Source organism: Botryllus schlosseri, chromosome 10 (genome assembly GCF_051294905.1).
Source record: "Botryllus schlosseri isolate E-star chromosome 10, Bs_hap1, whole genome shotgun sequence".
Classification (NCBI taxonomy): Eukaryota; Metazoa; Chordata; class Ascidiacea; order Stolidobranchia; family Styelidae; genus Botryllus; species Botryllus schlosseri.
The window spans coordinates 720,717-734,155 of record NC_137245.1 but is presented as its reverse complement, the minus strand read 5'-3'; the positions used below and the strand labels follow the sequence as shown (position 1 = coordinate 734,155).

The following is a 13,439-nucleotide window of genomic DNA, read 5'->3' as shown; positions in this document are numbered from 1 at the left end:
TAAAAATGTCTCAAACTTGAAAGATACATTATAAGCCAGTTCAATGGTTGTTTGTTCAAATTTAGACCGAAATCTGAATTTTGATGGGTGTGTAAGCACGCGATGCCGTGACTCATAAAAGTAGGGTAGCGTTAGTAAGTTATGGATGAAATATAGCTGAATAATGAAAATATTGATAAAATAAAGATATTAAAGCTACGTCATGCTACAAAGCACGGCCTCGGTAATTAAAAATAGTCCCGAAGTCGTCTCATATTTCAACTTGCAAGCTTATACATTAACGTGTAACATGTATAGCAAAAATGTAGAAAAAAAATTCAAACAGGGAGTCATGCCCTATTACGTCAGGCCAACAAGAAAAACTAGATAGCGTTCATGAGTGGCGGAATAGACGCCACGTGCGCAAGCGGCCTGGCGTGATCGAAACAAATTAAGCACTTAGTCAGTTAGAAATGAAAATATCAGTCAAACTCACATAGATCACTGCGTGGTGCTATCATATACAGAGGAGTGGGAGGGCTGTTATATGTCCGTAAATATATGAAAGCTGAAATCTCCATGAAATCGCGTTTTGAAATGCCGTCAGAATACCATTACTCAATGTGGAGTTACAGAATGGGAATGAAAGATGCGTCATTACGATATTCGGGAAATTTAGCATAATCCGGTCAGACAAATAATGGTGGAACCGAATGATGATTTATGGCGATATAGCGCGTGCCGTATTAATATCGAAAGCTGAAATTCACATACGCGTTATGTGATAAGGTATCCGTTCACGAATTGAAAAAAAAAAACGATTTCCGTAACTAGTCTATTTCGTAATATTCACGTGTCCGATATCTATGAATCCAAACCAATGTACGCTGTTCAGTTATTATTCGACTGAACAAGATATGACATATTAAATAGCGAATTTTACAATAGGTCTATATACAGAGCTGAGATAATAACATCACGGCCGTAATGTTGATAATATTTAAAGTCACCGATAACACCGTAACTTAGCGGAGGCCATTAAGCTATGAAGGTTGATAAAAATGTGTTGTAGGCGTAAATGAGATGCTGATCGACATTACAATCAATGCATATAAATCCGACACGAGACTGCGGTACCGGTCAAAGGTTCTATCGTGTGGAAATTGGAATGATCGCTAAGAGGCCCGCCTTAAGACCTTCGTCCGTCCAATCTGCATGTTTGTTCGGACTAGGAAGCGTTTACCTCTTAACTTCACCCCGTATACACACACCCGGGTCAAACGAATGACCAGTCCCCGATTTCCCGCATCTCAATTCCATATACAATTGCACAAAATCGGTGATAATTTCTCAGTAATGTGGGACATATAACCATTATTAGCACGAGGTGATCCCATAATAAGGTATAGTGCTAGACGAATTCAACGATTGTGGGATAAGTTAATTTGATATGTGCACAAGATGAATCCCATATTAACGAATTCAAGCAAAAGTTAACTAAGACCTAATTTACATTCGACCATATCTTAGCGTAATATTTTGGTTGGAAATCATAGATTAGAGACACGTTTAACGCGTATCGAATGTAATGCGCTCATATATTTATGGCAGTGGCTACTCGTCCGGTACCGGACGAATAATTTTCTCAGGCTATTCGTCCGGCACCGTGTGACGTAGGCCCGTTACTATGGAGACTGTATGTGTTTTTGACAGGCTTCGGTTTTGTACATTATTTATTCGCATTTCTGGTTACTGATTTGAATGGTTACTGTTACTGATTTGTATGCTCATAATTATAGCTACGAGGGAAAGTTTACGCCATACTAATAATTGCAAATTGCTGTCGTGAAAGTACCAGAACTTGACGCCCACCTTTACCTTTACAAGAGATGTTTACCTACGCTTAATGAAGTAAGAACAAGTAGGATACTGATTTGTAAGCTCATAATTGGAGCTCCGAGGGAGTGTATGCGCCATACGAAGAGTTCCAAAGTGCTATCGTTAAATAACCGGATGCAGTCAGAACACGAACGATTCGCTGAAATTATTGCTGCCTCCACCTATTTCTGAACTCATGCAAGCGTCATTGACCTAACCAATTGTACGTGAACTTGCACAGCTAAGACGGAATTGTCACCTCTGCTGTACTACGTGCTGTACTACGAGTACTCATACTTGATGTTGTTGCGCAGTAATGATTGGAATACCAACTGAGAGAGACTGTGCGTCTTTATTTTCATACAACAGAAATACAGAACAAATAAACAGCAGCAATGATCATACAGAAAACATGTGCATGCACAGTATTTGATGTCGGATAGGAGAGATCGATACAGCCTTGGAAGTCAAGTGGTCTGATAAAACCCGCATGAAACAAGTATATGCCTACATTGTCTCTGCATCATCCGTCTGTAACGAATTGTAGCTGAAAAGATGAAGAAAAATTAAATGATAGCAAATAAATGAATGAAGCAATGTCTGGGCAAAGTAGGGCAACAGCGTTAATACGACTATCAGAGGTAATCAGGTAGGTCAAGAGCAGTGATTCCCAAGTGCGGCCCCCAGATAGCCTTCTTGCGGCCCTCAAAATATATTAAGAAATCGATTTATGACAAAAAATAAAATTTATATTTATAAAATACTCTTGTTTGGCTTGGCCTCTGTAGTTTTTGATTATAGAATTGCAGGAAAGTTGTGAGTATAGACTGCTAACGTTACGTCACTGCTGTTTCAATGCAATGTGCCCTAACTTTCCAGTTGAACGAGCAGTAGCTATAGATATAAATAGGTATTGATAACTTTCAAAATCGGAGGAAATCCCAAAAAAATAATAAATTTTTCCCACTTCGTGATCGCTTGACTAAAATAGAAAAAGAGGCTCAACTCCCGGAAAATACAGTTTTCCGTTCACACTAACAGGTGGTTGACTGAAAAAAAGTCAACTTTCCGATCCAGCTCCCGAAATAGCCACTGTAGCGCTCCTACAGTGCTGACTTAATGTATATCAGTCGAATTGGGCCATATATCTAACCAAAATCCTCAAAAAAGAAGACATATTTGGTCGTCCTCCCAGGACACTTTAAAAAAAATCGAAAAAGAGGACAAATCATCTTAAAAGAGGACGTATGGTAACCCTATGATGACTAGATGTGCAACACGTGACTCACGGTTGAATACGACGAGTTGCATACTGCTTAACCGGCTAAAAGCAGCATAATTGGTAGTCCTATATAGTCAGGGCCGTAACTGCCGCACCCTAAACCTCCCAATTGAGGGGGGCCGAGCTCGAAAGGGGCCCAAAATTATTTCGTGAATTAGCATAAATTATAGAGTATTTTTGGAAAATTTATGCAACTTTTTCAAACATTTTTCGCGCTATGCGCGATTTCAGTTCGCCACATATCTTGATTATTGGGTACTTTTCCCCAAGAAAAATACGCAAGATTTATAGAAATGGGCATATCAGCGTTGGCCATGACCGCACCACAACGCACCAAGACATATAAAGTTTTAGGCCATGTAACATGTGACTCCAAGAAGTGTGTCAGAACGATCGGCAGCGAGAAAGCCTTGGCCGTAAAGGACTGCTTTTATGCTGACCAAAAACTTCGAAATACCAAAAACTTCGTTATATCTACAAAATACATATAGGTTTAATTGTCCATATACGCGCCTAAATGACTGGCGCCGAATGTTTTTGTTATGGCAATCTGAACCTCACAAGACAAATACCATCCCGCAAGAAAGAAAATTATATGCCAGTGAAGAAATACCAATCTGAAATCGTGTGATCTTTCAGTTTAGTAGGTTTGGGCAATTGTACATTTTTTGATACAGCAGACAGGAGGAGGTCACGAAATAACATCATGTAAAGAAGTCATACCTAGGGGTCCGCCCGCCCGAAGATGTTTAATTTAACGGGGTCTGCAGTTTCAAAGACACCTCTCACTCAGCTCTACCGGTAAATCTGATTACGTGGGCAGAGAGGACAACCATGCAATTCCCGATCTTATTCACCAATTTTATCATGAATTATCGAAACATTCGCACGTCGCGCTGTCTCACTAAACAGTACAACTTTAATTTCGTGGCAAAAGCGAACAGCGTGATGCGGGGTCAGTTTATCACCATATGGGACCCCGGGGTCCTGAAGAAGTGCTGTTACGTTCCTGCCAACGGGTATATACCCCCGGAGATGTTTAATTACTATTGAGGGGGCCTATACCTTTTCAAACACACCTCACTCAGCTCTACCGGTAAATCAGATTACGTGAGCAGAGACGGGATGAAAATTGATAGCAATACATGCAATTCCCGATCATATTGACCGATTCAGTCATGAAACTAAATAAATTTCTCGCGCTTCGCGCGTTTAGGCGCGAACAGCTGTTTCACTCAACGGACACCCAATGCAGCAGATAAGTAGCCGTAAACAGTGTACAGTTTTGAAATCTCGCCAGGGCAATAAAACTACTCCGAAATAGCCATGATGACTGTTTGGGTCCGTTTCACAGCCGTAGTATTCGTGCGGCCCCGACCGTACTCTGAAATTCTAAATTTGGCCCTAACACCGAAAAAGTTTGGGAACCACTGGTCAAGAGTGTTAATAGGACTATCAGAGGTAATTAGGTATGGCAAAAGTGTTATTACGGCGACAAGAGGTAATGAGGTATTTTTTTATAATCTGCCATACAGCAATTCACAGATGGTAATCCATTCAAAATGATAGGTCAGTCGATAGATCTCTTGGTTAGGTAACTTTTAAATGGGCCCAAGTAGATATTTCCCTTCGACGAGGGTCTTGTATTAAGGGAGTGAACAAATTAAGCAGGTATGAAAAAGTCATCGAACACATACGACAAACTGTTCGAAAAATATTTGTGTATAACTTTCAATGTTTATATGATCATTGGGTGTTAATCTGGTATGCATGCTGGCATTTCCGCACATTCCATATTGCAAGTGACAGTAAATGCTGTGCATACAATTTGCTGCTTCCAAGATATTTAAGCATTGATAGCGTGTTTTCACTGGGAACATCAATCATGAAAACCAACATTGAAGTACTTTCAATGTCAAAGTTGCCGCTACATATTTTTCTAACAGAGGCATCTATTATTTTTTGCAGCGGCCACAGAACCATTTGTTTTGTTTAGGGTAAGTGTTTAGTCCAGCACATAGGAGATGATCCCGGTTGAGACAGGAGTCACAGCGAATTGAATTGCTCTTTGTAAGTTGAAGGTCGCATACTCCACACTACCAGTCCTTCTGACTATATTTACTTTGGAATGCCTTCATCACAGCAGCCCATCCATCATATGCGAAGTAATTCTTCATGTGGAGTATATTCACAGTCTCATCAAGGCAGCTGTTGGGGATGAGACGAGTGTCGGACGTGACAGACTTACTGCCCAATTTCTTTCCATACACTGCTTCATTAGTGTCAGATGGTGATACAAACCATGACAGCATCACTGTGAATGAGGCAGAAGTGAAAGTTGCTGAAGTTCTGCATGAAAGAAACTTACATCGGTCTCTGTCTTTAGTATGTATTTTTTTTAAATGGAACTGGAGTGTCACATTTCTTCTTCTTCGGAAGGCCAACCACAGTTTGTTCCAAGCCTTTTGGGCGTCCTCTTTTTTTCAGTTTTGATGGCAGATGAATGTTGGAAAGATCTGAAACAGCAAGATCAGTTTTACTATAGTGTAGCAAGATAAAGTTTGGATTAATTTGACACCAACCCGTGAACTTGTCTGGTGTCATGGTGATTTTGCTACAGTCTACGGACACTGCTGGGGTGCTATTTTCTGCATCAAAGACTTCGGACACTGCTATAGCGCAATCTGAAGGTAAACAAACATGCAAACATCATGAAATTGCAACATACATCTAAATCCAGTGAGTATAGTGACCTGGTCTGTGATTTAAGATAATTTCTTTATTGTAATGAAATTGCAACAAATATCGGAGTTTATTGATACTGATATTTCCGCGAAAGCAGTCCTAAAAACATGATGTCTGGTAGCTTAATTAACCTGGGATGTTGCTTGTGAATAGTGTATGTATGGTTGATTGATTGAATGAATGACTGATAGGCCTACATTACTTGGTGATGTAGTGTTGTCTGCAACTAATAGACTAGAATACCATTTTAAGTAAAATGCTAACTAACCTGACGTCTCAACAATCACCACTGTCTTTTCCTTCGTAGAGGCATGAGATCCATCTTTGTTCGAATCAGCACAACCTACCAGAAACGGAGAGGATACAGAAATAAATATCAAGTGTTAATGAGTGCACAATAGACGTTGCATGTGTGGGGTTAGGATTGGGGTGTCGGCACGCGTGGGTTAGGATTAGGGTGTCGTAAGATGAGGTTGCATGTGTGGGGTTAGGATTAGGGTGTCGTAAGATGAGGTGGTGGGGTTGCAGTTGCATGTGTGGGGTGAGGTGGTGGGGTTGCAGTTGCATGTGTGGGGTTAGGATAGGGGTTGCGGTTGCATGTGTGGGGTTAGGGATTGGGGTGTCGGCACGCGTGGGGTTAGGATTAGGGTGTCGTAAGATGAGGTGGTGGGGTTGCAGTTGCATGTGTGGGGTGAGGTGGTGGGGTTGCAGTTGCATGTGCGGGGTTAGGATAGGGTTTGCGGTTGCATGTGTGGGGTTAGGGATTGGGGTGTCGGCACGCGTGGGGTTAGGATTAGGGTGTCGTAAGATGAGGTGGTGGGGTGTCATAGGAATGGGTTGGGGTTTAGGCTGAGGCTAATCCAACCCTAATTTCACGATACCAAGACTACAAAATGCTCATGGGGAACATTGCTTCTTGATGTTCATGTGGTTGTGGACCCGGTGGAAATTCCGTATCATACGTAACGCTTACTTACCCTTGGTTAGGTCGTAGACCCTTAGATAAGCTCTGAAATCTGCGGCCGCCGTGGATGCAGTGAAAAGATATCTGGCCATACTTGAGCGCATCATTGAAATTTCGCCGAGTGATTCGCTTTCTTACTGCATCGAGCGTACGTGAATCTCTCTTGTAGAGCTGGACGTAATTTTCTTTCTGGTATTTCTCCAAAGCACTTTTTAAGTCTTCGTAAGAGGCGAACTTACTCTCGGAATCCATGCCGCAGTTACGGCCCACAGTTCCGGAAATCCCGGTACCCATTCTGCAGTTGCGGCATGCTTACGCCGGACGAATAGCCTGAGGAACTTTATTCGTCCGGTACCGGACGAGTAGACACTTCCTATATGTATACCTCTCAGAAAAATCAGCGTCGGCACGCTCGGCAAAGGTCAACAGTTCCAGTATGATAGTATGTAATAAGTAGTACATGTAGTATGTAATGCGCTTCATTTTGTCAACAACCAAAGTCATTTGCCTTTGCGCGTCAGTCATATATTGTCTCACAGAAGCTGAGCTATCATTTACTGGCGGCGCGACACAATTTTGAACGGGAAGGCGATTTGATTCTGTTTTCATTCTCGCACCATCAGCCGACAACACCACCTTGTAGGATCTGAAAATTTTCCGACCTTTCACTAAACTCAGGTTTACCAAGGATTGAGTACACCCGGTATCAAAAAGTGCCATAATACTTCGACCGCACGCTATAATGGACATCCTAGAAATCAATGCGCCATTCCATCTGATGGGGACGTTGCTGGCGCACACAGCTCCCCACCCTCGTTTCCCTGTCGTCGGTCAACCTTTTGGCAGTATCGAGCAATGTGGCCGCTTTCTTTGCAACGAAAACACACAATTGATTTGCAGAATATTCTTAAATGAGGTCCACCACACAGAAAACACCGCACTCTTCTTTCTTTACCATAAGAATTGGCAACGGCGCTCATCTCGGCACCATCTAATCCATGATCGGTAACGAGGGCACGTGCTATCGATAGCAACTCCGTCAATTTTAACTGCTCCACCTTTGGTGTCGCCCTTATCTGAGCAGACACACGTTTTGGCAACCCCACGACAAAAGATAATTTCAACAGCTGTTCGTCTTCGTTTTCCCCGATGCCCGCCAACTTTGCCAATCGTTTCAAGTCGGCAATGAAAACGTCGACCGACTCTCCTTCATTCAACACCCTCATCTTGAATTCCTCATACGCCGAAAACTGATCGCAGGCGAAGGCACGCAACAGAGCCTCTTCGATACGATTTTCGTCCTTCTTCTCAGTCTCCGGTAACTGGTCGAGTGGTCGTACACGGCAAATGCATCACCGTCGAGAAACATCGGGATTACTACAGCCAAATCCTCAAGTTTTAGCAAAGCTTTTGCCAGTTTCGCCTGCTTTAGCCATGTTGCGATATCACCCGCCCCATCATACCGCGTCAACACATCCGTCACCTTGAAACTGGCCATTCTTGATGATGGGCCGCGTTAGCCTGTGAGAAGTAGGCTATATTTAAAAGATGCAAAAACAGAACATGGCACAACTGCAACGCAACAACGACCTCTCTCTCCACGGGTCACACGAGCTCTGAGTCCCAATATTCACGACTATCAAACAACACGATTCCAACTAGTTACCGAGCAATCAATCAGTCGCACGCGCTATAATCAGCGTCCGAGGTAACAGTCAGTACACGAAATCTACAAAGGCCCAGGGGTCGACAGTAGTCGGATCGTCGGACCTCACTCGAGGCACCATGCAGGAATTAGAGCTTATTGTCTCTGGTGATCTGTATTAGAAGCGTAGCTAACCAAATATCTTGGGATTTCGGCTATACTTGAATACTTAACTCGAGAAGCTGTTCCGTGGGCGTAGTTCTTCGAAACAGATATATACTCAATACAATGGTTTATTCGACGTTGATGCAGTAGTAGCGTATAGAGCAGTGGTTCTTAACCTTGCCTCCAGCGCCCCCGAGGGGCGCTGGCGATTTTGAAGGGGGCGGAAACGCTCAGGGAGCAAAATGGGGGGCGCTGGGCTCATGGGGGCGGTGTGGGGGGCGCTGGAGAAAAAAGGCTTCGCAGTAGATGATGTGGTGGTTGGACATATCCTTAATGAGTATTCAGAGCAAATTAACACCGAAAAATTCGTTATATATATAGCCTACAAAAGACATATAGGTTTAATTGTCCATGGGTGCCTACATGACTGGCACTGAATGCAGTGTTGGGATCAAGTCATTACCTTCGAGTCACGAGTCATCTCGAGTCATTGCACATTTTGACTCGAGTCAAGTCAAGTCAATCGATTTTCAAAGGTGACTCGAGTCAAGTCAGGTCACTCCTTTTTTGGATGTGACTCGAGTCAAGTCGAGTCAAGTCAAGTCGAGTCACGAGTCAAGTCACAATTCAAGTCAAATTGAATTTTCGAAGTATCAGTGACGATTCAAAGTCATTACATTTTGCTAGCTGTGTGAAAGACAGAATAATTAGCCATTTATCCTGCATCAAATAACTAATATAAAGTTTAATATGCATGCAAGAAGGCGTCTATCACACACACGTAGAACCGCAAATAAAATACGCGACTAACTGTATAGCTAAGCTACAGTCTGTTATAATATCAGCCTATAGGATCGAATACGAAGCCTCGATAAGCTGTAACAAATTGATATGGATTTGAATCATTCAGGAGGGTTGGTAAAGGTGATCACTGCGCAATGTTAGCACTGAGCCGTCCAAGAAACATCGATACGTTAATGGCTATTGTATTATTATTATTATTATTCTACTACTACTACTACGACAACGTAACCTGTGATCATTTCGTCTGTGGTCAATATATTTGTGATGCAATAATGGACGATCATTCAAACGTACATTCAGTGAATGCCTGGTTACCCTCACAAGTGACACAGTCGTCTCGCGAACAATACGAACATATGCACAAAATACACTGATTTGATTGATACCGTTTACTTGATGACTTGAAATTGACTCGTAAATTTTGGTCCGAGTCACGAGTCAATCCGCATTTTTGAAGCGCCGAGTCAAGTCAAGTCAAGTCATTTTTGCAAAGTGACTCGAGTCAAGTCAAGTCATACGAAAAAGTGACTCGAGTCAAGTCATGACTCGAGTCATCCCAACACTGACCGAATGTTCCTGTCTTGGCAATCTGAACCCAGAAGAGGAATCTCATCTGGCGGGGATAAATTATATGCCAGTGAAGAAATACCAATTTGAAATCGTGTGCGTCTTTTAGTTTAGTACGATTGGGCGACAGGGATATCTAAAACTAGATATACCTGTTGGGCGATTCTATATTTTTTGATACATAGCAGACAGGAGGTCACGAAATAACATCATGCAACGAAGTCATACCAACGGGTTCGCCCGCACAAATATGTTTAATTATTAGTAACGGGCCCTACAGTTTCGAAGACACCTCACAATGTTCGCTCTACGTTTTGATGAGTCTGCGCACACTCAACAACTCACTGCGCAGACCGTTGGACAACAGTGCGTAACGACTAAAAAAAGGTCATAAAATCGGCTTTGTTGTGCGCAACGTAGATTTACTGTGCGCAGAGACCGTGTCAGCACTGCGCACGTGCGCAGCTTAGAGCAAACATTGCACCTCACTCAGCTCTACCGGTAAATCTGGTAACGTGAGCAGAGAGGACAAGGAATCGATAGCAATATATATGCAATTCCCGATCTTACTGACCGATTTAATCATGAATTAAGTTTTCGCGCTTTGCACTTGGCTCGCTAAACAGTACAGCTGATTTCATGGCAAAAGCGAACAACGTGATGGGGGCGGTCGGTTTATCACCCTATGGAAGCCCAAGACCCAAGCTTTTTTCGGCGGGCCTGGCGAAGTGCCGTTTCGTTCCTGCCAACGGGTATCCGCCCGAAGATGTATAATTATTATTGAGGTGTCCTACCTTTTCAATCAACATAACTCAGCTCTACCGGTAAATCTGTTTACGTGAGAAGAGAGAGCATAAAAATTGATATCAATATACATGCAATTCCCGATTATATTGACCAATTCAATCATTAATTATTGAAACTTTTCGCGCTTCGCGCCTCCATGAGCATAGCTGGCTCAGTAAATGGACAGTGGACACCCAATGTAGATGACTAGTATCAGCAAATAGCGGATAGCAGAATGGGGGTCTGGGGGCGAAGTCCCCCGGAAGTTTGGGTGTTTGGTAGGGATGGTGTGAACGTGAGGTTCACGTTCGTGTTCTGTGTGTGAACCTCGGATATTTAGAGGTTCACGTTCACAAACGAACCTTGGAAGGTTCTGCACTGTGAACCTTTTTTCTTATATTACAATTTACACTTCATTATAACGTATTTGATTGAAATTTATTGCATTTCAACTGTTGGTCACTCTATGCATGGCGCTGGCAGCATAAAAAATCAGTAGTAGTCAGCTGTAGTCAGCGAATGATGCTTTGTCAATCAATCAACTGAATTGATATCGTTGTCTGATGTAAAAAATCTAATAGGTGTACGGGATCAATGTTGCCTTCATATGTCTATTGTATCATATAAACAAAATCCGTGCGATTGGTGTGTTGGCTACTGCTCCAACTTTTTAATTGGGTGATATCGGCAGCAAGTATAGAAATCCGCCGTTTTACACTCTGCTCAATATCAACGTCGTAATACTCAGACTCCGAATACATTGTCCAGTCTGGCCTGGACCGTTACCGCGTAAGCTTATATTCCCTTGCAAGTCCTTGTTGAAATTGTAGGCACAGGGACGAAAGATGTTTACTTTATGGGATTATTATATCAGTTGATTGCCCCAGTTGATACATTTGGCGACGTTTAAAACGTCAATATGTACTTCAGCATAGTGTCATTACGTGGCGCGAGGCGTCGCTAGGTATCGTGTACATTAATATAGGCTATCACTTCACTGAAATTTAGGGTTGGAATTAGCAATATGACGTCACGTGACGTCATGAGGTTCACGTTCGCGTTCACACAGAACCTTTCAAAAAGGTTCGCGTTCACACGAACCTGAACCTTTCAGAGGTTCACACCATCCCTAGTGTTTGGTTTATCACCCCAAGACCAACGTTTTTTTGGCGGGGGGCTGACGAAGTGCTGTTACGTCCCTGGTAACGAATTAATTGTACCTACGGGCACGCCCGAATATGTTTGAATATTATTACGTGCCCTTTATTTTCCCATACGACAGCTCACTCAGCGCTACTGGTAAATCTGATTTCGTGGGCTGAGAGGATACAAATTTTATAGTGGCTTATATATGTATCTACCACCTATTCATTCATGCATTATACAAATTTTGGTACCTAGGGCGACCAGGCCACACAAACTTTGCTGACCATCGAAATCACGCTACGGGGATCTTGTGAGCGAAGCCCTCAAAAGTTTGGTTTATCACGCTATGGGTGCACAAGGCAATCGTTTTTAGGGGGTTGACGAAGTGCTGTTACGGCCCTCCCTCTTACTCATTGTCTTTATTACATTCCTTACAATATGAGGTTGGGGGGCGCTGGAGCACGATAATTTTTGAAAGGGGGCGCTGGAGGAAAAAAGGTTAAGAACCACTGGTATAGAGTCTCAATCATAATAAAGGTTAACTCTCTAACACGTGTTACATACACTTATATAGAGTCATGACATCACAAGAAGTAGTTTCTTATTCGAGACATAGCGGAATATCAAGGACGAGTGATCACAGCAAAGCTCTCCGAATACATAGAATTTGTTCAAAAAAAGATGACAGGGATAATCATCTGCAAGTTTTAACGGATGAACTAATAAAATCAGGCTATGATCAACATCTGATAAAAAGTCAAATCATCAAGGCCATCAACGTTCCACGCGAAGAACTTCTAAATTGCAGTAGGCCTACCAATAATAATAATGACGACGACAAAAAAGACCGCAGAGTGCCTCTGGTTACTACATATTTTCCTGGAGCAGAAAAGATCCGCAGTATTTTACGGAAACACCAATGGATATTGGAAAATGATCCAAAATGTAAAAAGGTATTTCCAAAAAAGGCCTCTCCTTGCCATCCGACAGCCACGAAACTTGCGGAGCATCTTGGTGAACAGCAGGCTACCTCGTTCAAGACAGAAAAAACGGCGTAGAAATTCGCGGACAAGCATCGTGTAAGACATGTGCGATTTTGGATATCAGCACCGTGATTTGCAGAGGGCAAACCAAGCACAAGACCAATGGCCACTACACATGCAAGTCCAATAACTTGATATATTTAATTCGTTGCCAAAATGGATGTGGCAATGCCTGGTACGTTGGAGAAACTGGTCAACCACTCCATAAGAGAATAGATGGTCATCGACACGATATTTCTAAATGCAACAGATCGAAGCCTGTCGGTGAGCACTTTTCTTCACTTTTCTTCAGCAGGACACTCAGAAAATGATATGATAATGAACGTGTTGGCCGGGAACATCGAGAACTCAATCATGCGCAAAGGCCACAGAACAAAAATACATCGACCTATTTAACACGTTCCATCAAGGGCTAAATATATAGATCGAGGCTGC

The 13,439-nt window shown here is 42.6% G+C and overlaps 1 protein-coding gene and 1 long non-coding RNA gene across 2 annotated transcripts in view; one reads left to right on the top strand and one right to left on the bottom strand.

The window, feature by feature from the left end:
• The window catches only part of LOC145448237 (uncharacterized), a 160,017-nt gene that overhangs the window by 54,085 nt on the left and 92,493 nt on the right, over positions 1 to 13,439 (top strand). The gene's annotated exons all lie outside the window — the stretch shown is intronic.
• Positions 4,578 to 6,209, bottom strand: LOC145448241 (uncharacterized). The gene is made up of 4 exons (XR_013917836.1): positions 6,153 to 6,209; positions 5,722 to 5,823; positions 5,508 to 5,655; positions 4,578 to 5,453 (listed from the first exon to the last, which is right to left on the bottom strand). It is a non-coding gene; the product is annotated as an uncharacterized LOC145448241 (long non-coding RNA).